The sequence below is a fragment of the Pygoscelis adeliae genome, unplaced genomic scaffold (assembly GCF_000699105.1).
Source record: "Pygoscelis adeliae isolate BGI_AS28 unplaced genomic scaffold, ASM69910v1 Scaffold21, whole genome shotgun sequence".
Lineage (NCBI taxonomy): Eukaryota > Metazoa > Chordata > Aves > Sphenisciformes > Spheniscidae > Pygoscelis > Pygoscelis adeliae.
Window position 1 is genome coordinate 7545219 of NW_008824243.1, and position 26645 is coordinate 7571863.

The window sequence follows — 26645 nt, forward strand, 5'->3', positions numbered from 1 at the left end:
TTTCACTGAATTACTTTTCAATGGGGTTTATAAAAGTAAATATTTCCAGGCATTTAAATTAACCTTGCTGCTGGGTTGATGTAAGCGGGCAGAAACATTTCTGTGTTTTCAGAATTGGTCCCAGAATTTGCAAGAGGCCAAGTTTGCTTTCAGAAATAATACAGTGTTGATACTGATTTATAAAGCACTATGAAATTTAGTGACTGGGTTCTTTAAATACCATCTCTTGGGTATGCTAGTCACTATTATGGCAGATAGAATCTGTTTGGAATTACTTTTAATGGTGGTTTGAATTTAAAAAGCTGGTAAGGATTGATTCAAATTGAAGGTCATGAACTCCTTTACCCATTTCCCCTTATTGGCTCAACAAGGGTCCTATTTCATGATCTTTTGGTCATGATGCAACTCATCTGTTTAGTTGAGAAGGTGCTGATATGAGTAATTAAGCTAAAATGGCATTGGGGAAGAACCTGTTAACATTTAGTAACATATTGTTGACTCTGTCCATCCATCTGCCAGTCTCTTCCCCATAAGTTTTGAACTTGTGGTAGTTTCATCAAAATTTGGCACAGTAGAGGTATTTTTAGTGTTATGATACTGCTTTTGGAGAACTGGCAGCTGGTGGAGGGGAGAGTTTTCCTGTTGGAAGAAAAGACAACTCAGGCAGTGCAGGCATACAGATCAGGCTGTTTACAGGTTGATCTGAACCAGCTCTAGTGCATTGGCCCTTTACTGAGCCAAATAGTCAGGTGATGTGAGAAGGGTCTCTGCAGTGGTGGCAAGGAGAGGGAGGCAGCACAGAGTATTATGTCCCGGTCATTTAGGCGATGTGCAGGACATCCTTGAAGAAACTGGTCATCATTAGTTCTACTGCTCATAGAACAACTTTTTTTTTTTTTTTTCCATCTTGTGAAACTTTACCACTGAAGAGGGCCTGGACCACTTACGTGCCACTTAAGTCCTTTTACAAGGTTGGATTTCCTTCGGTATTATCCCAAGGAAATAATATGGCTGTGGCATCTATCAGTTTTGATATTCCTTTAGGATGCCCTGCCCTGAGAGTAACTGTGAAACCTGGGGGTAAATCACTTAAGAAAAAAAGATCTGTGTGAGAGGTAATCTAAACATTTTTTTGGCTTGATATGCTCAGACTCTATCATGAACTCTCCTGCAGGATTACAGCAGATCCTGACCCTATTGACCTAGTATCAAGCCTTTTCTGTAAGCTGTACACAGCAGAGAAGGAGGAGGATAGATACCGCGAATGGCTTAGAGGCTTAAATGCAGTAGGCTCTGAGTATCAGCACCAGTTCAAATGATCAAAGGGGGTCTGTGACTCTCTAGCCATGCTAATTAATGGAAGAAGTGGTATTTGGTCTTCATTATGGACTTTAAGAAAGAAAAAAAAGAGAAGTCAAGTGTTTTGTCTTGTGGTAAAGCACTGAACAAGGCTGGTGAAAGTAACAGAGCCGTCTCCATTAGGCTTTCAGCAGCGTTTCAAGAGCATGGAGCCACTTATGAAGTCACACTTAGGCAGCACTTTCTTAAAAGTTAAATGTCTGATAAATGCTGATACTGCCTGATCTGAATTCCTAATATACTTCTGGATAGAGTAGGCCTTTGCAAAGGTCTCCGGTGCTCGTTGTGTGGAAGAACCCTTTTAGTAAAGAACTCCCTGTGTTTCTCCTGTGCCCTCTGCTTCGGACATGGGCTCAAGCCCAGCGGAGCTGATTCTGCCTCTCACCAGATCAGGCATCGCTCCACAGTGTGCCTTTCGTTTAAATAACTGTGGGTTGCTACAGGGGTTAATAGGAGGTCAATGGCCAGGGCTCAGACCAGCAGCACTAGCAGCAACTTGGGGACCAAAGCGCTGATGGGCAGAGGGAGCAATAAGAGTGTTTTAGGGACATTAATTCATTATATGTTTTATTAGCTCTCAAAAAGGGGAATGTAAAGCTCTCTCCTGAATCCTAAACAATCCCTTCTAATCTCTGACCCCTTTTTTAACTCATTCAGATACCACTTAAATCTGAAAGAAAATCACTGGTTACAGGAGTTTTTATGTTTACACACAGGGACACGCTCTGGTAATGGGTTCACATGCTTATTGCCTGCTTGTCTTTGCACCTGTCTACATATGTATATCTACACCTACCTATATGAGATGTAGGAATATATGTGTCAGGGCTACAAAGATTGTAAACAGTAATTCAACTTCTTATTTGTGTAACTATGGTTTTATACTAGCAGTGTGTGTGTGAATTTGGAATTTGTGTAAATATATGTTTATATATAACTAAGGATGATCAGGTTTTAAATAACCAAAAAAAATCATGGGAAACATATACATTCTGTGGAAATATCTGGTTTTACTTGAAAACTGAGAATATTTTTTTGTTTGTTTGCTTTTTGGGTTTTCCACAAAACTGTGCATTTTGCTAAGGGAAAGTGAGAGGTGTCCAAGAGAGGAAAATCTGATATTGACTCTAATTTACGAATATTTTTTCCTATAAGTTTCCAATGCAAGTGACTTCATGCATGCAAGTGTATGTCATGACTGTATTTGTGCGAGTGGTGCTTGATTGGCTTATGCTTTGGTGTGAATATGTTCATTTTAAACTATGATCATGGTATAGACCAAAATTGCTAATGGTATGATTTTTATCGTGGCTTCACTGTAGAACACGACAGCATGTATGATCATCGGGTATTCAAACAGTGAAATGTGTAAAGCTATTTTTCCATAATTGGTCCCAGGGCAAGGGGTTGATCTCATGTATAAAAGCCTCCAGATATGCTCTTAGTACGGTTTCTAATTAGGGAACCAGGAAAGAACTGAACTTTGGAAACTGTGATGAGTCCGTGCCTTTTAAAAAAAAAAAAAAAAGGAAATAATCACTTTGACCTTGAACTCCAAAAGGCCCTGAAATCAACTGATTTTACTCTTTAAGCTCCTTAACAAGCATGGGGATTAGAGACGAGCTGTGTAGAACGGTTCATATTAGATATAAACGATAATGGACAATAGAAATTCATCTATGAGCTCAGCACAGGCATCCTGTGCAAATTCCATTTCCCCAAGATACGGTGATACCATGTTACAGTGTTATATATACCGCTGATAACAATATGACTTCATCAGTTGGGAAGAGACAGAAGAAAACTCAATAGCAGCAGGGCAAATGCAACTTTCAGAGATGCCCAATCCTGTTCTAATCTGAGTCCGTTTAAATAACCACAACCACGTGTATCAAAAAAGGTCAAATATAATCACCGTTCTACCTTGTGTGATGAATAAATCATCTGTTTAGCTATTTATTTCAAGTATGATGAAATCACCCTCCCTGATAAATAAAACTTATGAGAGGAATGAACTGACTATAGACTGAGGCTGCACATTTCAGCGGCCTTCCATCTGTCCACAGCTAAACAAGGAAGGATGCTGCTCTCACTTTAGAAAAACCTTCTTTGGTGATTTTATTTTGGCAGATTTTTTTCCCCTTTCTTTTTCTCTCTCTTCCCCCAAGAAAGGCTAGAAAAAATCGTGTCCCCCTGAAAAAGGGGGAATCTCGTCATATCTTGAAATGGAAAAATGTATCACATTTTTCAGGAGGAAAGGAAAGAACTGAGGAAAATACCTGTATGAGGAGAGGAGTTAATATGACTGAAATTATTGGTGGTTTGGGTTTGACAAATGTAACCCACTCAACAAACAGTTTTGCCCCCCTTGAGAATATACTGAATTCTTATGCAGATCTTGAAAATAATTTCCCCTCTGAAAATCACACCTGGTGAAAAAATAGTTGTGTCTTTTAAAAGGCACCTCTTGTTAATCTTTTTGTTGATATAGAGGGGTGAATGATGTGGTTAGACAGGCTACTACCTGCCACGAAAACTAGTGAGAAATGATGTTGCATAATCCTTTCCCTCCTCCGTTTCTCAAAAATTGCTATTTTATTTCACTTTTCCCCATTTCAGTCTGTGTGGCCTGGCAGACCTACTGGAACCAAGCCTAGAATAATATTGTGTCAGTTAGCTGATAGGTGTGAGGGCACCTGCAGGCAGATAAAATGTGTTTGTGTTTGTATCAGAATTTGCTATGTAAAACTCAAAATTGTCATGATTTCAGGACAATCTCCAATTTCCCCTGAAAGACTTGGAAAGCAGGGAAGCAAAATTAAAAAGAAAATCAACTCCGTGCTTTTTCATTAGTTCTGGCAGCTTCCCCCAGAAACACACCCATGCTCAGCAGTATCATTCTTTATTTAGCTCTGAACAGACTGAAGGACCTTAGTGAATTCTTTCTCCCTCCTCCTTTTCAGATAATAGCAATGATGCTGCCACATATTTTGCAAAGTGCTCTTTTCTGGAGCTGAGATTGAGTTACATCCAACGCGATAGACCCCACTGGCAGCCGCGCGTTCTTAGCGGAGACATTCCATTACCATGCCAAGTTATTTTTAATTCTATCTGGAATTTTTTTTTTTTTAAACCAGCGCATAAAAGAAAGCTATCGAGCTGCTCAATCAATGTTAGTTTATTATTGCTTACCCAAGTGTTTAATAAACCTATCCCAACCCTGGACATAGCTTTAAATACTTCATTGACTGTAACAAAGCAGATTTTTCCTATCAGACCAAAGTGGCTCTATAAACTATAATTAAGCACTAATTATGAGCTCTACTGGTCAGATAACAGAAGGCAAAGTCCATTGTGCGACTGGCAGAACCGGCAATTAAAGGAGATTATTGTTGTCAGAAATGGAATAAAACAAACAAAGAAAAAATTTGGGAGGAGGGGAAGATTTGCAATTGACCTGGGTAAACTTTGCTTTGTTCGTGGGTTTGGGAGATTATGACATCATGAACACAAAAAACCTAAGATGTGATGATATAGAAGAGATGTAATAAGTTGTTCTGGAAAAATCACATACTTCATTGGATTACAGGTAGTAGAGTCAGGTTCTGTTTGGCTCCACTCTTACACATTGAAAGTAAATACCTTAGAATCCAAAACAGAAGTTGTATGTTTAGAACACAAAATATTTTCAAGGAAAATATTGTGTCAGTACTTTTTTATTTGTTTTTATAAAACTTTTAAAGCCAGAGAGGGCCGCGCTGCTCATGGGCTTAAGAACTAGAAAAAGGAATTGAAATAGAATGAAGAATAGATTGACTCCCCAGGAAGGGGGAAAAAGACCCTCTACAACAGGTGAAAAGGAAGTGCGGTTTTATAAATTCGTTCCAATTTAACGTGACTGGCTTCTTTTCACTTACGCCATTTTTACACTGGCTTAACTTGATTGGCTCCAGTGGAGTTTTCAATTATGCCAGATACCACTGAAGTGTTATTAGCAGCCTGCTTGGAATTTCTCTTGAAAGTCTGAAACCGTTTCTGAGCTAACAATATACTGTTTCCCCTCTCCCCCTTTGAAATAAAATGTTCACTCTGCAGAAAACCTTGATGTCCTGTTGAAACAGAATGCTCAAACACCAAAATGATTTGACTTTTCACATACAAATTTTAAATTTCCATGGAAAATAGAGTTTCCAGTTACCTCTACTGATTGGTATGCTAGTCACGGTTCATATATTCCTAGACCTGATACAGACATTCAGGGGAGCCAAAAGTCCCTTACACACACACACAAGCACATTACAGCTTCCTGGAACACTGTTTAGGCTTTCAGGTGATGGCTGGGAATGTGGCCAATATCAGAAGGTAAAGGGCAGAAGAAAGCCATGGAAATGGAGACGACAATATTTCTTAGTAGCAGGCAGGTGCCTCTGCCCCTGACTTGTGATTGTGCCTAAAACTCACGGTACTGCTCTCTCCTCTCTTATTGTTTTTTTTAAAAGCAATTTGCATCTTTTGAAAAAAAGGATTAATAAATTTCAAATGTTCCTGGTGTTTCTGTGCCAACTGGCACTGGAGGGGGCCTGTAACCTTGCCCAACTGCACTATATATAATTATTAATTAGAAAGCAACCTGGGAAGCAATGATCCTCTCCCCCAGCACAAACCAGAGGAACTCTACTGAATTCACGGTAGGAAAGAAAATTGGTTTTCCTAGGTCACACTTGGGAGCAAACTTTATTTTACTTTGACTAGTGGTTCACTATCCAGAGTGGAATTATGGGAATAACTTGGGTGCTCATTTTATAAATCAGCTGGCAGAACTCCTGCCGTAATTAATGGGTCCGACTGGCAATCTTCCACAAATACACACCCATTTCCCAGTGATTTCCACCGCGCATACATGCATTTTGCAGGAGCTCAACTTGCAAAGGGACATATTTAAGAGTTTATAACTGTCCCAATGACAGCAAGTTCTAATTTAAAACTCCTGTGTAATACTTGTTAGGAAGTTTTAATATCAAAAGGGCAGCCAAGGTCTTCCATGAGAAATTTCTAGACAGTGAAAGAAACTAATCCTTTTTAGTGATGTTTGGCTTCTCCTCTGCAGTAGCTGATCTCTGATTTCATATTTTATATCCATGGTTTGTTAATGAAATTTTCTCCTTTAAAGAGTAACCAGGCGGATAGAAAAAATTAGCTGATACTTTGCAGTAAACGTTTGAAGTGAAATTCAAGTAGCAGCCTGAGGCTCACAGTATGTAACACCAACTACCAAAGTTTTAGGGGGGGTTTAATCTATTTTTCCTTCTCAGGGGAACTCTGCTGTATTAAATTCTTTGGCTGAAGAGAAGCAGCCAAGTTGGCATTAGAACTCACTTAGCAATTTGCATCTTTTGAAAAGGGATTAGCAAATTTAAAATGTTCCTGGTGCCCCTATGCCAGTTGGCACTGACAGGGGTCTGTAACCTCACCCGTCTTCACCACTGCCTGCCATTGGTCTACCTGAAAGGTGTTATGGGGCTTGTTACACATACTTCAAAGAGAAAGAGAACAGGAAATTAGTCAGCAGGAGCATTTTAATGTCTACACGTAGTGGCATCACTGCTGTTTATGGTGCACAGAGGGAAGACAGATTTGCTCCAGGTTCATCCCTGGGTGTGTTGTTCAGGCTCTTCTTACCTGGCACCCAGGTTCATGAAGTTTTAATAGCACTTTGAAATTCCCTGATATACATGAGGTTACGTCCCTGGCCTCCCAGCACCTCTAGAGTGGAAGTATGAGCTGGATCTCACTGGAGACGCAGAGCCACAAAGGTGGGTTTCACCTCTGAATTTTATCCTGATCTAAGTTAGTCTTCTAGTTCAGTCATCAGCAGTTTTGGTGACTGTCTCTGTAGACCGTGGAGAAGAGAAAGCCCTTTGACAGGACAATTACTCACACCTGTCTTAGGACGCAATTACCTCTACTTCTCCAGTGACCATGGAACCATATTGACTGTTGTCACTGGAGAAATGCAGCTACTTGTAATTTATAGGGAGGAATTGTCCTTTCAAAGGGCCAACTTTTGTCTGTGGTCTACAGAAGGAGCCCAAACAACTTGCTTAGGCTGGATGACTGCGTAGGTGGCCAACTTGAAGCCCACCAGAAATCATCACCAGGGTACAGCTTCAGACGGTTCAAACTTCATCCAAGGCCCTGCAAGTTATATATCTTCTTTAATGATTTTCTTCTGAAGAACCTAAAATCATCCAGTAAGAAACATTAGGGATACAGACATAGGTAGAATTTGGATGTTAGAATGTGGTCGAAAGTTTTCTTGGAGTGCAGGGTAATGCCTATTTTCAGCAAAATATTCAGCATTTCTTCAGTTTGTCCTCTGGAAAATTTTTTGGGGAGTCACATTACAATTTTGTATATATTTTTATGACACGAAAGATACTCCCATGAAGTCCAGTCTTTTGTTTTGTGGGACTTATCTTCCATTTCTCTTAGGTATACAAAAGGCTTACAAGAGGAGGAAAAAGGATTGTGCATAATTCCCCAAATGATAAAAGAACAGGCACCTTCTGAACTCTATTCTGAAGGCTAATTAGCCTGGGTTTAGGAGTATCAACCAATAAAGCTGTCTTGCTATTGAAGATGCTCTATTCCTTATATCTTAAAAAGATGAGGGTACAGCGCTGCCACCGTTGCAGTGATGCAAGGGAAAGACAGCAGACCATCAGACAGTCATATCCAAAATCAGATTCAGGGCCTCCCACTGTGCCCAGAAGAATGGGAAACTCAGGACAGAACAAGCACTTCTCAGGACCCCATTGGGAAATAATGGTCCAACTTCATGTATCAGGCATGGGACTGGGAGCTTATGTTGTAAATGAAAATTTGACGAGTGTTTGCTTGCCTCCTCCCCATGCACGTTTTATATTTCCTATGTACATCATCTGATATTATGTGCCTATAAAGCTTCAGTTTTTTGTTTTTTTTTTTAATAAAGGGCCACCTGTTTGCTTTACTTTTAATGCTTCTGCAATATTTGAAGCCCTATAAAACTCTGTGGGTACTTCTGTTGGAATAAATAAGATGGGCCAAATCCAGCCCATACTGCTCACACCAAATTTCTTATATGAGCTGGGACTGTGATAATGTGTGCACAGTAAATGAGGATCGGATGCCAAGTAATTGTAGCAGATTTTTTTCCTACCCCCCAAGATTTCTCTGTTTGATTTGACCAGGCTGCCTGCCGTCTGAGGTACATGAGGGAGGGAGCAGAGGTAAGGGAAGTGCCTTCTGCAAGTTACTCATGAAAGACCTCTTTGTTTTCTTTTCTGAAGTAAAAAAATTGTGCCAAGAACTTCATTCAACCGCTCATTTGGATAAAACCAGACACCCTGGTGTCAAGTGAATAGGAAGCAATGGGAGGTCAACATGTCTCAGTGCTACAGGAGAAAGGGGTGGCCAGAACTTCACAGCAATCAGACCATGTATATAGATGCATATAGACTACCTATATCAATCATTAGATAGAACATGCATATGACACGCGTACACACATGCAAGGCTATTAACGGTGCAGAGAGGGAAGTAGCAGCTTCCTTTCCTCTGCATACATGCCTACTCCCTCTGAACTGAGGAAAAAGAAAGGAAAGATTCAAATTAAACACCCCAAATTACTTGAAAGTATCCTGAATTATTAGGAAGGCAAAGCAGTGGCCCAGCAGGGAGTGGAAAATGTAATAACGACAAGTTTTGTGCCTAAAGGGAAGGCAGGAATGAAATCAGAAAGATCCGATGGGGCCAGGTGAGTAAAGAGCCAGCCAAGCAAGGGAGTGTGAGATACCTGGAGGCAGTGCAATATGCTGGCAAGGAGCCACAGTGCTGGGGAAAGAGGAGGAGTGTGCGTATGTGTGAGAGAGAGCAAAGGGGAGGGAGGGAGAGAGAGACAACACACCTTAGTGGGCACTGGAGAGGTCCTCTGACAGCATCAGCCCCCGTCTCCTTGGCGGTGGCTGTGGATGTAGGAAAAGGCACCCAGGTGCACAGAACCCCAGGAAGGTAGGAGCCCATACTTCCACATTTGCCCCTCTGCTGGGTCCTCACCCCTGGACACCTGGGTGGGAGCAGACGGCAGGATACAGGCACTGCAATACTGAAAATGTCAAAAACCTGTGATCTGTGGGAAGCCGGGGAGAGCGCGGCTGGGGAACGGGCACCGCTGCCGACTGTGGCGATGTCGTTTCCATTAGCCCATGAAAGGCAACTTCAAAAACAAGGTTTATATTTGCCATTGGCTGTTTAATAGGGGATTAGTTAAAGGGAATAAACTGGCAGTAGGTTTAGATGGATGTGACTACAGGGACAAAGGCTTAACATGATGTGCTTGAAAATGACATTTGCCTGTTGCCAAGCAGATGTGGGCTGCTCGTACCTGTTGCTTTGGTACAAGGGTGGTGGGAGATGCAAGGAACACAGGTGGAGGGGTACCCTGGTGAGCCCATGGCCGGTCAAATTTGCACCACAGCCACTGAACTGCACATCAATCCCTTATTCAAACATGGGGAGATGAGGTTTTTTTGAGGAGTACTATTAGCAGAAGATAGATCAGCATTTCTAGGTTTCCAGAGGTGCATACACAACTCCTAAAGTCTCCTAACTTTTCCTGGCAGTGTGCATGGAGTCACAGACACTTGGGCTATAAAAACCTGACTGCTTTCCTACCCTGACACTGTTAGGTTATTCCCTGCTCTCTGCTGATGTTTTTGTTGCTCCTCCAGCACCAGCTTTCGAGAACCTCAACTTTACAAGATATCGCTGTGGCTGTTGCTCTGCATGCCAGTCTGTCCCTGATGAGCTAGGAGATGCACAAAGGGAATGACAGCACTCTTCAGCCCCTTTCCAAAGCTCTGGCTTGTGAGAACGTGATGGGCCTCGCTTTTGGCCAAGTGATTTTTCTTTTCAGTAGGCAGTAGGAATGCCACTCAAGAAGAAAGAGCTGGAGCTGCCCAGGCAGAGCAAGCGACCTGCTGAAGGCAGCTTGGAGCCAGTCAGCCAAGCGGGACCCGCTTGAAAAAGAGGGCAGGAAAGCAGGGCTGGGAGGAGATTAACTGGTTTTAAGGGGTGGCATTGCTGCCTGGGATGCTGTTGTAGGCACAAGCATAGCTACTTCTCAGCCTTGATGGCATCTGGTGTCTCTGATCACAGCTAGCTAAGGGATCTGCAGAGCAGGTTGATTGAAGGCCTTAGGACATGTCAAGGAGAACAAGCACAGGACAGAGTGCCAGCTCCCTGGGCAAATGGCAGGAAGCCTGCCTTTATCAGGATGCTGCAGGCAGGAAATGATTTGAAGTACACAGCCTTTTCTTGTAGAGTGATTGAGGGAAGGGAGGAGAGCAAGAACAGGAGCAGCTGTGGCTATATTTCAAAGTTGCTTTACATCTTCTTTCTCACATTAGTATATCGTGTGCCTTCTACCAAAAAAGAAAAAAAAAAGAAAAAAAAAAGAAGAAAAAAAGAAAACAACTAGGCATTTATGGTTCTTCCCCCTCCTCTTCTGTTTTTTAAGGGTATGTGCCCCAGGTTGGCAATATCTCAGGTACAAGAGAGAGTTGTTTTGAAGCCAATCTCAGCTCTCTCTCTGGTTCTTACAGGCTGCTTAGGGTTGGCTGTGGAGTGAATTACAGCTATTTAAGGGATACTGTGACTGTCAGTGTGGTTGTGTAGCGACCCTAAGCTGACCGAGGATCAAAACAGAGTAGCCAAACTGCTGGTATAGGAAGCCCTGAAGAAAGGCGGTGTGGGGATCTGGCAGAGGCAGCCAGTTCCCTTCCAGGATATCACCCCAAAATCAGGGGGAACAGCCCTGTACTCCATAGCTGCAAAATGTAGCTGCCTCAAGGACCATGAGAAACCCATACATTTGCAGAAGCAGGGATATGGTATCTACATTTGCAAAGCTGTGCTGTTATAGTTACCCAGACCAGCCAGTTGAAAAGTTGGCTTGGTTCTGTTATGCTGCAGACATGCACTCCACACCAGAGATGATAAACCCTCAGCCTTCTTCATTTCACTCTTCCAGCTTCTCTTCTGCTTGCCTTCCTTTTGCAATAACGTGAGAGGTTTTTCTTGGCTGTCCTCTTCCCCCTTGGAGATCAAATACAGGCTCTGCTGCTGAGTTTCTGAATTTATGACAAAGACCAGCTTCTTCTAGCCTCAGTTTCCATTAGCAACTAGCTCACAGGATCTGCATTTGGACCATTTGTTTTGTCTTTTGGCACCAGCTATTTTATGAATGAGAAATGTAGCAAAGGGCAAACAATCAGAAAACTGGTTTCACTGTTCTCTACCTGGTGGGAAAGTCTTTGTAGCTCTTAGGTCTGGCACTAAAACTTACAAACTCTACACTTGTAACTGTTGTGTAAAAAGCTGTTATGGCCCTTAAAACTAGTCATTGGAGTTGAAAGATAAATATTATTCCATATCTTATTGAATAAAATATATTATATCACAGGTGATGGAGACAGATTGTCTCAATAAATTCTGATACTGTATTCGGAGAAAAAGTGGCAATAAAAATGCTGATGACTTGACATGGGGAGAATATTGAATGTCATTAACATGTTATTTCCTCTGTTCTGATATCACTGTCATGTTCTTCCCACTGCTCTAATCTCTATCTGTTGTGGGCTTTTTTTTTTTTTTTGCTTTACTTGTTTGAATGAGAAAAATGAAATTTTTTCAGTCCTTTAAATTAACCACTACTTGAGAAATGATTACAGATAGGAGGTGACATCCTCAAATACAGAAGTTAAAACACGGTTTGATATTTAACAGTATGCTATATATGGGCTCAAGAGGAATCCTTAAGATTGTCACTATCATCTGATAGTTGATTATGACAGTCATAGCCATCTGCATAGTGATAACAGCAGTATCTTGCTTTTATGAAATGCTTTGAAAGCACTTAATGAAGGTAGTTGTTGCTGTTCATTTACAGATGGGGAAACTGAGGGATGGGGGGGCAAAGTGAGTCATTCAAGGTCATTTGCTAGTCCAGTGGCAGAGCCAGATTCCTGCAATGTGTCCTAGCTCTACCCAGTAAAGATGTATTGCCCTACTATTGCTGTGAAACTTGATTTATTGCACACTGCAGCCACTTTTCCCAACCCATGCTAAACTGTACCTGCTAGAGCCACAGCCCAGCAAGTTTTCAACTGTTTTTACTAGAGGTACTTCTGGTTTTATTTCCTGCTCCTGTCTAGATATGGACTATCTAAATATATATAATTCACAATGAGGGGTGCATAGCTGAGAATGTATTTACGTACAGTTATGAAATGAGCCCTCTAGGAAAAATAGCAATAATCCTTGTCTTCATCCTCTTTCCGCAAACCAGAATAAACCCACCGCTTTTCAGAAAGCCTGAATCTTCCCAGGCATTCCCATTCTGTCACTCCATGCCAGAAAGCCTGTTGTGATAGCCCTACGGGCAACTCAGATCAGCTTGTACCAAAGAGCATTTGGATCACGTGGATTGTTTGGCATCCTCATGAGAGAATATGCTGCTGGCCTTGAATGATAGCAATTAAAGGTGCAAAGAAGTCATCTGTCTATTTGCTAGGGCCAGTATCTAGTCTGGTCTCCTACTGTAATCTTGTGCTTTATCCACAACTAATTCTAAATGACTCCAGGAATAGCCACCACTTCCATTACAGGACCATTTCATGCACTGTTATAGTTTATTGTCAGACGGTTTTCAGCAATTAAATTCCAAATTGATTTCACAGTTGCACACGCTGCTTCTGTTATTTATTTTGGTCCTCACCTGTCCGAGGGAAGGGGGTGCCTCTGCCTCTTCACAAGTAGATGCTGCTGCAGAGCTGAATGGAATATTTTAAGTGCCTGAAAAATAGACTTTTACTTAGAAATAGTGTGCAAGGCAGGTATAACAGAGTTTAATTCTCACAAAGCCTCAGCAATAATACTGATGGATTTTGAAAGGGGAAAAATACCATAGATCTTTTACCAAGTGTCACAGTGCCTACATTTTTCTATTTGTTCTGGTGTCCTGTAGGAAGATGTGTTATTTCTCAACATAGAACAGAAGATGGAATTAGCTCCCTGGTATAGCTGCATTACTGCTCTGCTATTCATTTCTTGACTTCAGCTCAAGTGCCTACAGGTCCTATCCTGCTAAGTTAATGGGAACCTTTCTGATGAGGCAGATATGGGGCCAATAAACCATAACAACTTTATGCCTCAATTTACCCAGGTGTAAAATGGGAATAAAATTCCTCATGTTTTGTAAGACACTATTGAAAAAGCAAAAGGACCTAGCTGCAGAGTAAAGCTACAGAGTAAAATACTATTAATACTTTAACCCTCATGTCTTACCTCTTTCGAACAGGCTCTGAGTACAAATCAGAACCCTAATAAAGTTCTCCTGCACTCAGCATCTCCCCTTTTTCCTAGGGTGCATGGTGAAGTATTTGCAAAGCTTCCTTTTCTTCTCTCTCTCTTTTTTTTTTTTAATCTTTTGCTGGGACTTTTTGGAAATTGTTCTGGTTTTAGGTGATACCGTATGTTCTTTTTCTTGCAGAAAGCGTTCTCCAGGCCAAGACCAGCTTCAGGGCAGTTACTTTAGCGACAGGGAAAAAAGAGATATTCGTACCGTCTTGGCACCACGTCATTATTATCATGCAAGCAGTTCCCCTTTTTTATTAACATATAAAGAGAACAATTGAATTTTGCAAGGCAGGACTCTTAATCTCCAGGATCAGATTCTTCACGGCAAGGAGGGGGTGTAAAAGTTTCTCTCTTGCTCTGTCTCTTCATGGTGCATGGTCCCAGCTGTATGACTCCGTTCATGAATATGCATGAAATCAGATATGACATTGCCCTGCTCCCATTAATAATCTTGTCATCTGACTTGTGCAGCATTAAGCTTCAGCCCGTGGCTCCTCATAGCGAATGCAGCCTGAAGGAAAGGGAGGGAGGGGAGGAAAAAAAAAGGCCATGCCTTTTTTTATTGGGATTAAGTGCTTGAAAATTTTGGCAGGGGGTTGCCAGGAGAGTAAGGGGAGGGAGAGAAGAGAGAGAGACACACACAGGGACAGAGAGACGAGAAATCCTCTATGAATGCGTTGGCTTGTTAGAAGCCCAAAGCGGTGGGTGTAATGGTATGCGAGCTGACCTTGAATATAGCCACTGTGGGTTGCCCCAGCTTTTTTGTAAAAGAAGCATTTGCAGCAGAGGTTTGGATTTCAGGCTTTGCAGTCATCAATCATCTCAGCCTATTCTCCTCTTTGACAGCTCTGTACAAGGCCTGACATTTGACACCCAAGACCCCAGGACTTACACAGAGGCACAAGCTGAGGCCCTAGGGAGGAGATAGGGAACTGGGGGAGAAAAAAAAATCACAACAGCAGAGACATTTTTCTTTTTTTTTTTTTTTAAAGAAGCCACAAAAGAACCTACAAAACAAATTGTAACTGTAATAGGAATTGATTTAACAGAAGAACATCACATTGAGTTCTGTTCCCTGCGTTGTGCAGTTCATGCTGATAAGGCTGATCTGAAGAGGTGGAAGAAGAACGGCAGGCTGAGAGGGCTTTGGGGAGGCAAGATGAGGCTCACACCCTCGTTTCTGCATACCCTAGGGTTGCCAACCTACAAAAGTTTTATTCTATTTTAATGCAGTTAACCTGCACTTGAAAAATTCCAGTTCGAGCCAAGCAGACTGACTAGTTCCCTGAGACTCATGGACCTGTTGGAGGCCAGGATGGACCTAAGCCGGTTGCCCAGACAAATTTCAGCAAACCTAGTTATGAAATCAAGTGCCTATGTTGCAATTCTGGGGGTACTGGGGGTCTAAAGGGTATGAACAAAAAGCAGATATGACTTGTTAAAGTAGATAAATGTTTTGGGTCAAACATTTTTGTCCAAGTCAGTGCTTATTTGGGCTGACAAGTTTTAATAGTTACAGTCTTTTTAACGTAGTTTTTTTGTCTTTTGTACTACAAATGTAACAGCAGCATTCTGACCCCAGAGACTTTTTTTATTTTGTGAGCCCACAATTTGTTTTTGCATTAAGAAAAAAGGATGCCCAGGCCCAATTTAAACTTTTTCATTCTATCTGCACAGTCTCCTGTCCCTCACACCCGTTTATAATTAATAGCAAGAAAGACAAGTCCTATGTAAACTTTATATGCCGTTAAACTAGATACACCACCAATTTTTCGTGAAAGCCACCCATGGCTCACTGCTACCTCCTTAGTCATAGAAAGGGAGGAATTTGGGGGTTTGCAGAGAGATTCTGTTGCAGATGACTTTTGGCACAAGGAAATTCTCTGTGAACAGGGACAATCAAAGATGTGAGCAAAGTATTTTTCCTCGACATTTAACTCTGCAGTGGCACTTGGCATATTTAAATTGATCTAGAAACAGGTGATGAAGACTCTCCTCTTTACGCTAACTTTGGATTCAGCCCAGAATTATGCATCTAGCCTATGAATTTTGCTGACACAGGAGGTCAGGTTAGATACTCTGGATAATTTTCCAGAATTGTCGGACTGTCCCTCAAGGAGAGCTTTGGTCATGGGATGGTTTGTTTGAAAAAGTAACACCCCTCTTCAGGAATTCCCCATACATTGGTTTTGATCTGTTGTGCATTTTTTTTATCTTTCACTTTGAGTATTTGCCATTTGTAAGCCATGATTTCGCTGCCTCTGTCAATGTGCGTATCGTGCAGCGTTGTTTCTGTTTCCGGCATGGATGACTGAAAGGCATAGAGATAAATGATAAGTTTGAGTACATCATTTCTGAAACAAACGTTCAGAGAAGCACTTCCAGAGTATTTAGCAAACTTTTGCTTTCTATAAACAAAACTGCTTGCTCCAATGAACCTTCCTGGAAAAAGGTCACCAATGATGTCAAAGTGAATTAGCAGCTTTTTATGTGAATGAATGTTTGCAAACATTGTTCTGCTGTCCTGCTTCGAACTAGTAATTACAGTTGCAGATCTGCATAAGGAAACCCCAAGCCCACTCTATAGGACACACATTTACTGCCTACAGGGGTTAGGATGAATATTTGTCCCTCCCCCACCTATGGACTGAGCTAAGTGCTCTGCAGATTTGAGGGTTGCCTTCCTCTGAAGTATCAGGGTTTAGCCACTGCTGGAGGCGTGATACCAAACTTGATGGACCAATAGGCTGATTCAATATGGCAATTCCTCTGCTCCTTGTATTTTTCAGACTGGCTTTTGTGTGCACATGCCCAAGTGGATGATTTATCACCTACTCTGAGATATGCTTTTGCATAGAAAAGGGCAGGATCAAGCACATTTGCTGTGTTTGTGTGCACACGTGTCTAGAGAGAGACAGATATGAAACAGCTGATCAGTATTGTTTTCTTTCTCCACTCTGGATTTAACCCAGTGTCTGAATCTCCTCCTTTAAATGGTTGCTTTTGCATTTCCAACTTTTCTTTTAATGCTGCATTCATTTCCAGGCTTTCTACTTTTCCAGTTTGTGTTCAAGATAAAGGAAAGCATTAGAGGATAAGTATCCATGTTTTGGATGTTCATTTCCTTCACTACTTTTCAGGTCCAAGGAAAATCCACCAACACCTTTCCAGACTCCAAACTTGACACTTGAGTTTCTTTTTTTTTCTAGTTCTGCACTCAAAAATGAGGAATTTGCAATATTAGAAATGAGAAGTCTTAATCTACTGGGAAATCCTTTGATCCATAAAATAAAAGAGGGTTGTGGGTTGTTTTTTTTTTGCTCATCTGTAAGTTTTTGAAAAAGAATTAGTTTAGCTTAGATGAAAAGACCTGATGACAGACGTTTGAAAATGTCACCCTGGGTGGAAATGATTTTTTTTAAAGCAATGAGTGAGGTGCCATTACAAACCATTGCCATCAATTTATTTTTGTGACAAAGCTTCAGACTCCTCCGTTAGAGAGCTAAAGGCAGAAGCATGCGCTGCTGGTGGTAGCACACCCCTTGGCAATGTCAGGATTGTTCTCCAGGCTCTTCCAGCCCTGGTTCAATTACAGAAAAACACAATGGATCATCCATCCATTGAGGCTGTTCAAGAAAGAGGGAACGTCTCTCATCTAAAAGTATAAGAAAAAACCCACAGGCTGGTTACAGAAATCCTGCAGGGCAGTCCTTTGGCCTGTTACACAGCACTGCCTCAATACTTTTGCTTCTTGTTAATCTAATATGCTTTTGATCTGCACCCAGTATCTTCACCTGATTTCTGTATTTTCATGCTCTCCTTGTCTGCAGGATTATTAGGCTGCTATGTTTATGTAGTCCCCAGCTGTGTACTTTTTAAAATTTGGAGTTCTGGTAATAAGTTCAATGTGTAGATCCCTATCAAATCCCTAAATATCCATCAGAAGGTCACAAAGAGGAAGAGGCTGTCATTGTCCATGAGCCTATTTCATGGTTTTATGTCCAGGCCATTAAGAACTCAATGGATTTGTTTTGAGTTTTTACATTCGTTTTGAAATCAAAACTCCAGCTACAGGTGTACAAACAGACATGAAAAGGAATGGAAGACAAGTAGTCCAGTGGGCTGCGAATAGCATCAGATGTACTGCACACAAAGAACAGGTGAAAATAACGTATGCAGTGAAAATAAAATAAGGGAAAGTGAAGAAGAGTATTACGGTCTGGAGTGTACCTGATTCTAAAGAGACTACTTTAAAAATATTAATAAAAAGTTGTAAGAATTGTCTAGCATTTAAGTTCCTTAACTGAGACACAGAAGCTCAGGCAAAACACAAATCAAAGTATAACTTCTTGCCTTCGACAGAATACGATGAGAACCAATATGTCGTTATGTAGTACATCATAAATATCTAGGGATAAACACTGGAGACCAAAAGAAGAAAGGATGGATCATTTTTATTTTACTTCTTTTTTGTTGCCTTTTTTACTATTTCAGTTATGTTTTGCTCTATAAAAATGATTATTATTCTCCTCATACCACCACTATTGATGTAAAATTATTGCATAAGTGAAGACTAAGGGATCCATTTCAGCAGAGAGGCAGCCTTGTTCTAGGTGCTATAGAGACTGGTGAATGAAGAGTCCTCACACTGGTGATGAGCACGGAGACAAGTATTTGTGAAACCAGATTGATAATTCGTCTGCAAACAGACCAATGTGACTTTCCCTCTCATGCCCCCAAAACGTAATAACTGCAGCTGTGTTCAGCTTCATTCAAAACATCGCATCCTTTTCCCTCGCGCATGGGTGGGCACTTCATGATGTTAAATAGGACATTCTGACTGCTCATATCTGTACCTTGGGGCCTACCAGATCTGAGGGCAATGCAGTGCCTGCTCATTTGACTTGCACAGCTGCAAAGCTTCCAGCACAAATGCTACTCGAACGCTTCTGTGAGGGGGTTGGATGTGATAGCACATTGCTCAGTTGAAGAGGAAAAATAGAGAGACAACAAACTCCCAAGCCTTAGTGGAGTGAGCCACCCTCCCCAAGCCTATGAGATTAAAGCAATGGATTTTCAAGTAGTTCTTCAGAGTGACTAATTTATATGGATATCAAGGATTCAGTTGGAGAATTAAAAAAAAGTAGCTAGGGGAAAATATGATGCTCTCTAAGTCCCAGTGGTATGCCACATTCATTTTACTAGAGAGTTTATTCTTTAGTACTTTCATGGATTGACATGAGGGAGGAATTCGCATGTCAGGACAGATAAAATCTCCCTCCTGCCAAAGGAGTCTATTCAGACATGCATGTTAGTAGGTTGATAACTTATTCTGTATTGCAGAGGACTCAAAGATAGACATTTCTCCTTTTATCTCCATCTCTGCGCTCCCTGCATACTAAAGATATGGGGAAACAGCAAGATACATCTTAACTAGCCCTCTCAGAGAGGAGCGACTTTTCCTAGTCAGTGCCAAGAGATGCAAACCTAAAGGAATAAGGTGTCACACAGACTAATAGCAAATACATTAGCAATGTTTATGCGCATAATTTGAGCCCTGTGTGAATATCGTTTAAAAAAATACAAACCCTGGACTTTGTGGTTAATTTTTTTGCCAAGAAAAATGCACAGTATTTCAATACTCTTGTTTCATGTTACTCTGCTAGAGGGATGGGGAATAGGTTGAGAAAGATGGGGGACCAGAACAAGTAAAACATGTTGAAGAATCCATCTTTGACATGCTTTCCAAATACTAATGAAACCTTCATGTTTTTCTGGGAGATAGGCCCATTCTCCTTCTAAAGACTGGGTAATTGAGTCAAACGACTTTATTCCTTGACCAGAGCAGTAGAAGTATGTCTCCTCTTCAAACTGGAATTAAAATTCAGGAATGTTTAGTCTTATGCTTAAGCCGATCATCTCCATTTCTTATATATTTGATTTTCTGGGGCTATCAAATGGCATAATTTTAGGGAAACCGGTTATTTAAGAGTATTAAATTATGTGGGTATCATTCCTAAGGAGCCTTGTTTAGAAAATGGGGGATGAAGATCCTCCAGAGTATAGCTCAGAGGATGTCTGAACTGCCCCCTGGCAGAAGGACTTTTTTCTCTCTCTCCTCCTCCTTCCAGCGATGACACTGGGAGAGTAGCCTTCTTCACTGGGCACTGTGGGGCTAAACTTGTGGGTATGAAATAAATCAGACGTACTAGGAGTTTCTCTGAACTTTCTCTTGTCCTTCCAGCTCAGTTCCCGAAGGCGGATTCTTCTTATTTTTAAGCAGCTCATATACGTAGATTGAGATTAAAGTGGTTTAGAAAGTGTTATATATAGATGTGTATACATACCTCAAATATTTGCCTAGATGTATCTTATCTAAACTTCTGCATGTATCTGAATTTCCCAGGCTTGAACCATGGTTTGTGTAAATTGGTGGTGTCTCACTGTCTTTGAGTAAGCTTATTTACGTCAGCTCTGGAATCAGTCCCCTGTATTCCAGCCAGCACTTAGCTGCAAGAGTCAAAATAACATGGATATGTACTGTTTTCCTGTTATCTCTAGCCTCTCTAAAAACAGAAGCTATTAGAAATATTGTGAGAAAGCTATCTTGCAAGATTTGCTCCCCACTTAAGAGTTTTAGATGGGTATCTGGCAAGAATGTGCAGTTATACCAATTCCCAAACTTCAGCATAGTTTTCTTTAGCTTAGTAGTAATTAATTTTGATTTGCATCCCTTAGCTTTGAGGTTTGAGATCTTGTAATTTCAGAGATCTTCAGACAACACTTTTGCCCCACCATTTTCATATATTTCCAAGATGTCTGAATGGAGAAATGTAACAAGAAAAAAACTTCATGAAAATTCCCCCTCAGCTTTTTTTTTTTTTTTTTTCTTTTTTCCTCTGGGAAATGCAGTCTATACTGTGGTCGTTTCTAGGGAATGCTTTAATCCTGCTAAGGTCCAATCCAACACGCTTCATTTTGGAAGTGAAAAGATTTTCCCAGACAAGACTTAGTGAGATAATGACTCAGAGGCATAGACAGACCAAATGGACTATTTGTTTCATATTAATTATTAATGTGGTGTTATCACTAATGATAATATATAATGACACATTTTCCAATGAATTCTCCTCTATTTGTGTATCATTTAATATGAGAGTGGTTCTCTTTTGACTATAGAAGATGACATCTCAGCATGCATAATTATACATAAAAAAGTAAAAAAAGGGGTACAATTGGATAACATAAGTGACCGATTTAAATTCAGTCATACATCATATAAATTCCACAGTTGCTTCCCACTTTCTTTATGGAATAATTTTTTCCTATTATTATCAACCAACAAATACATTCTTTAATATTTTAAGAATATTTTAGATTAGAGATTTCAGCAAGGTGAGCTCAAAACTGTGATTTCAACTTTGAATTGTTCTTTTCTATTGATCTTCCTGTAATTTACAACCATTTCCCATGAGAAAGTTCTCTCCTGCTTTATGTCAACAAAATTTGGGGCACAGTTTCATCCTTATGGAACGCACCTGCTTCGTGTCCCTTGTGAAGAGAGATTAGTCTCTAGCTTTGAGAATTTGTTGCCCATTGGCTATCTTCATCGTAAAACCAACCCAAAAGTTCTGTGTGTTTCTAGGTAGAATTGCTTGGAGATTTGTAAAATTATTTTGATCTTGGATCTGAGCCTGCCATTAAAGTGCTTGACTTGCCTTGACCACTGTAATTTTAGAAAGCTGACCCTTCTCCCTTGCAATTTACACAGTGTTTTTAGCCTAATGCAGAATTTCCCTCTTCTGCAGCTGGGAAGAGAATATTCATCATTTTCAGATGTGGACATATGATCCAGGAGGCAATTGAAGGTATTTTGGAATCATATGGTTTGGCTTATGGATTTGGATTGGTCAAGAGAGATTTGCCTGAAATTCTTGAGAGAACATGGCACCTCACTGACTCAAGAGGCATTTTAAAATAAAACCTGAACTTAAATGCATTTTATAGAGAGGCTTAAAGCTTCTAAAATATAAATCTAAAATATTTATACATGGGCTGCAGTGGAACAGAAGTTACGACCTCATATGTGAATGTCTAGGATTTGTTTTTTCCTTCCACCAGCCCACCTGGAATGACTTTAGCTTTCAGCTTTACCTCAGGCTGTACCCAGGTTAGCTTCTAGTGACTTATGGCTCCATCAATCTGCACAGATATGTGCTGTACTCCTTCAAGGGAAGTAGTTCATCTTCTGTATGACTGCATCTCCACCTCTTCCAAAGTTCAAAGAACCCAGGACAATTGCTTATTCGAACGGGCTTCCAGTAAGTATAGAAGATGTTCTCCCTGCCTTCCCAGGTGACTCAGGACTTTCTGGTGAACTTTGATAGAGACAAAAACTTTCAGAGTAATCCATCCCATTGAACTAGAAAGACGTGATGATGGTGATGAAATATCAGGTGAGATTGCTCAGTATGTTTTAAGGAGCTTTGAAGTGGAAATGGATCAATTTAGAGCTCTTTTCTGGAGTCAGCGGAGCACATTTTTTACGATCCATTTCCCATGAACTAACAACTGTTCCTTATCCAGCAGACAGTTTACTTGTAGCTATTTTGACTTGCATTATTCCACTTAATGAAGATAAACATAAGTCAGACACAGGAAAGCCACAGAATGAGTACGAACGGGAAGTGTTCCAAGTATTCAGCATTTACTAGACAAAATTGGCCAGTAATTCTTTTTGCTTTTCACTGAGGATAAAAATCCCTGAAAGATAATCATCATCATTGTTTGAACTAATATAGCACTTTTATCCAGCGATCTGAGAACACTTCCCAAACATTAAACGGACTGAGAACAGCCTTGAGATTAGATTCATATTATTTAAAATACCTGTTTTACAGACAGACAAACTCACGGGTCACCTAGAGGTACCATGACTTCCCATGGGTCATGGAGTCAGAAGAGTACAGAAGATTTCTGACTACCATTTCTGTGATTTCAGTGACATTGCAAAGGATGCTTAATATTGCTTATTCGAGTTGCTTAAATTATTCATATTACAGTGACTTTTGGCATGAATATTTTTTCTGCTTACGTGCAGCTTTTTTAAAAATTGATTCTTTTTTAGTAATTATTTGCATGGCTGTACACCAGCACATTTCATCCTATAAACTGTTCATGTTTTTAATGCTCAGGATTGTTAATTGGCAGATGATTAGTAACCTAGATCACATGTTATTTTTTCTTCCTCTTGATTGGATTAGTATAACTTTTTTTTGAGCCAGAGAAGAAAGAACATCAAATATTCAATTCATGCAAGACTACCTTTGTGAGAATATAGCCACTTCCTTGGTAGGAATATCTGTTCCCCAAAACTTTATCTGAACAAAAAACTACTTGCCTGTATGTTTCCATAAAGCAAATAGTAGGATGGCATGAGCATGGGTGAAAAAAATGTTCAGAATTAAGAAGGGTGCTCACAGATGCTGTAGTTCACCCAGTTCCAGTGACTGTACAATAGGTGATGGTGAACAGACTTAAGTAGCGTAATGCACTGGAAAAAAATCAGTGCACTCACAGCCCCTCACACTTTTTCTACTTTCTACTTTTTTGTTTCTTTTTTTGTAGATCCATGGTTTAAAAAGTTACCTAGTCTTCTCCTGCTCGTGTTCCACTGATGATAGTAAGTAGACTGTGATGTTCACACCGAAATCATTTGCCCAGACAGGCTAAATAGATCATGCCCTTCCTGAGCCTTGAATGTATACCCTATGAACAGCACCATATGGTTAATTTTTAAGCCAACTAATCAAGTGTTTAACAAAGCAGAGGCTGGGGGGATGAGGAGGAGAAATGCCGTCCATAAAAGTCATTGTTCTGGTGGGCTTCATCTCTTAACCCTTTGTAGCGTGGCAGGAACATATCCATGAAATGGAGATTTCACTAATCACACAAGAGAGGGAGATAAAGGTAGGCATCAACTTGTGGGCCAAATGCATCAAAGAAGGGCAACGAAGCTGGTGAAAGGTCTAGAGCACAAGTCTTATGAGGAGCGGCTGAGGGAACTGGGATTGTTTAGTCTGGAGGAAAGGAGGCTGAGGGGAGACATCATCGCTCTCTACAGCTACCTGAAAGGAGGCTGTAGCGAGGTGGGTGTCAGTCTCTTCTCCCAAGTAACAAACGATAAGACAAGAGGAAATGGCCTCAAGTTGCGCCAGCGGAGGTTTAGATTGGATATTAGGAGAAATTTCTTCCCCAAAAGGGTTGTCAAGCATTGGAACAGGCTGCCCAGGGAAGTGGTTGAGTCACCATCCCGGAAGGTATTTAAAAGATGTGTAGATGTGGTGCTTAGGGGCATGGTTTAGTGGTGGACTTGGCAGTGCTAGGTTAATGGCTGGACTTGATGATCTTAAAGGTCTTTTCCAACCTAAACGATTCTATGATTCTAAAAATGTTATTTAGGTGTTACACTGGGATAATTATTGATTTATAGATACAGTGAGTAGAACACTGATCTGGGGATTAGGGTATCCAGGTTTTATTCTTGATTCTGTCATATTTTGCTGTCTGACCTTGAACATTTCACTTTCCCCTTCTGTTTTATCCACATGTCTTTGGGCTAAAGTGCCTGTAGAGCATAACCCTGTTGATCAGGGCATGTCCTTCCGAAAATACATTTGCAGATTTTGCCTCCACAGTTTATATGAACCTTGACCTGAATTGGGACAAGCAGGTTCTTTGAATTACAGCAGCACACATATTGACATAAAACTGGAATCATTTAATGGGGCAGGTCTCAGTGTTTTAATTAGATAGCTCAAACTACCTCTTTATTCTTTCACATAAAGTTAGATTTGAAGCAGATGATCAAAATTTATTTATGCATGCATTCAAACAAGACAACATTGTAACTGAGAAAGCTTAAAGTTTTGTGTTTAAAAAAAACCCCAACAATGCTATTTGGGAAATGAAGTCATCTGCAGAAAAAATACCGACACAACAACAAAACAGTCTTCCAATTCCTGTGTTTTTGGGGTTCTAGCATGCCATCTTTAGTATTTATTTCCCTAAGAGCTTGCCTTTTTTTAACAGATGTATACTCCTTTCATTGGTGTTTATTTAAAATCCTGGCAATGTATCTGAAATCAGCACATACTGAATGTTGATGCACCACCTTGCCTAATTGACTTAGCTGGAAAATAAACAGTGAAAGGCTATTTTAGCAGCAAACTGGTTGATACAGCTACTCATTCCTTACCTTTATCTATGTACCACACAAGCAGACAAGTACTAGTGCCCGACAGCACGGACACAAGGTTGCTACACATGTTTTCTGCAGTCTTCAGCATTTTAGGGGCAAACTTGGTATTGGTGTCACTGTCATTCTTTGAATCAGAAGAATAACATTTTTATCTCTGCTGCCCTAAGACCTTGATAACATCCGTGAGGTGCCATCAGAACTATGAGAGCTTATTAAAAGCTATTATTTTAAAAACAATAGGTTCCTGAATATTCACAGTAAATAAGGATTATAAGGCTATTCACGCAATGTGAATAATTTGCTGCTAATAATATTGACACTCAATCTGTCTGCAAAACGTTTCTGTTAGCAGGAAACAATCACACTGGGAGGTGTTAGGAAGAATTTGCAGTGGAGTGGCAGAATGAAGCAATTAAAAACTGATTGGAAAATGTATTTGAAGTTTGAAAAAATTATTTTTCTGCCTTTTTAATATGAAATATTAGAAATTAAATACTAATGTATTATTACAGAGAAAAATTGCTTGCTGCTAGTTTTGCTGCTTTTTTTTTAAAACAAAAATATGGGTTTACTTACCAAAAGAGACTCAACTTGGAACATATTGGCAAAAAAGGCAGGGAAATAAAGTGCACCCACAAAAAAAAAGAGTAAATTTTTGACCATGCAATGGTACTGATCACTGAATTGGGACATGAAAAAGCTGGATGCAGTTTGTTAGGAAGAACTGAGGAGACACGGCTTTAGCAGAAAGGCATAAAGGGGTCTTAATGAAATTGATATTTCAGTTTCATGTAGGATATGCTCTTTTCATACAAATCGTAGTTCTGACATGATCTTTTGGTCAACTTTTCACCAAATAAAATGATTATTCCTGGGAAAATATTTAGCAGATGAAAATGACCATATTCATTTGAGTCGGGTTAGGAACTGATACATCTTTTTGAATGAATACTTTGGGGGTTTTGCATTAAAGATTTTCTATCACATATTTCAGAATTTAATATTTATTTTTGTTAATTTAGCACAAAGGTTACTCCTCTGAAGCTGTTTTTCAACTCTTATCCATCACACCAGGATATTAAATGACTACAGAATTTTACCATTGATATAAAAGTGTCTTAGTGTATTTATGCTACACATGTCCTTTATTAGAATAGGATTTTTATACCATATCATTAAAAAAGAATATAAAAATAATACAATGACAAAATATGGATTTTTCATGTGTCTTTGGTCAGGAGGAATTTTTAACATTAAAATAGTAAATCAGAAATAGAATGCAGTAAAGAAGAGCCATTGGATTAGACTTGATATGAAAGAACTTGATTATGTTAGAACATTTAGCATATTTAAACAAAAAAAAGTTTTCTGTGTGTTATTGATTACAGCTCAGACCCTTTTCGCAATAATTTTCTTTTGCTTTTATTTTTTATTAACTTTCCCTGATAAAATTTTTCGTTTTTAAACTAGTCATTAGGTGTACAGACAATTAAGTTGTTTTTTTTGTTTTTTTTTTTAATATTTCTCCAGTTTGGGCATATTCTGTATTTGCTTGCTCTCAACTTCC